Source organism: Seriola lalandi, unplaced genomic scaffold, assembly GCF_002814215.2.
Source record: "Seriola lalandi dorsalis isolate HSWRI2012SDOR001 ecotype SW California unplaced genomic scaffold, Sedor1 jcf7180002054198, whole genome shotgun sequence".
Lineage (NCBI taxonomy): Eukaryota > Metazoa > Chordata > Actinopteri > Carangiformes > Carangidae > Seriola > Seriola lalandi.
In genome coordinates, this window is record NW_019524751.1 from 27,797 (window position 1) to 28,583 (window position 787).

Here is a 787-nt window from a genome sequence, read left to right on the forward strand (position 1 = left end):
ATTAGTCCTGCATTAAAACTCCCGCTGAGGTAAATGTACAGAAACAGTTCAGACACCTAGTTTTCTATGTTTCTCGTTCACAAGAATTCAAGGTCACCGTGACCTTTGACCTTTGACTGCCAAGATCTAATCCAGTCCAAGTGAATTTTTGTGCCAAACTTGAAGAAATTCCCTTGAGGCGTTAGCGAGACGGACGGACGAACAACCTGAGAGCGTAACACCTGCAGTCACTCAAGTGAAGTACAATGACCTTAAATTTATTCTTTTCTACACTACTTTATTAAAATTATAATTAAATTTATTGAAAATGAAAATGTATTGAGCTACTGTGCGTCAGAGTCGTGGAGTCTGTCTTTCAGCTCTGCTTTGGTCTCCACCAGCGTCTGAGGAAAACATCACTGCTGTGATCAGGTGAAACATTGGGAGGATCATTATTATATCCTCTGACCTCCGCTCAAACTTTTTACTCTTTACACACATTATCTAGCTGCTTCCAACAACAACGGGAGCACAGAGTGAGAAAGTCTGCGGGTGATGGACAGATAACCGGGGTTTTGCTGACCTACTTTCATTAATGATCAGTATCCTGTCACTGTGGGAATGACAGGGAGAGATCAAAATACAAAAATAATTGCAGCCAATTAATATTCTATAAAAGTAATTATTATTTAGCCGTTTTTGTTTTTTGCCAAATCAGTCGTTTGGAACCAGTAATCTGTTTTTATCTTGTTAATTTCATCTATAAACAGGGATGTTTTTAAATGTATTTAAATATATATATATATAT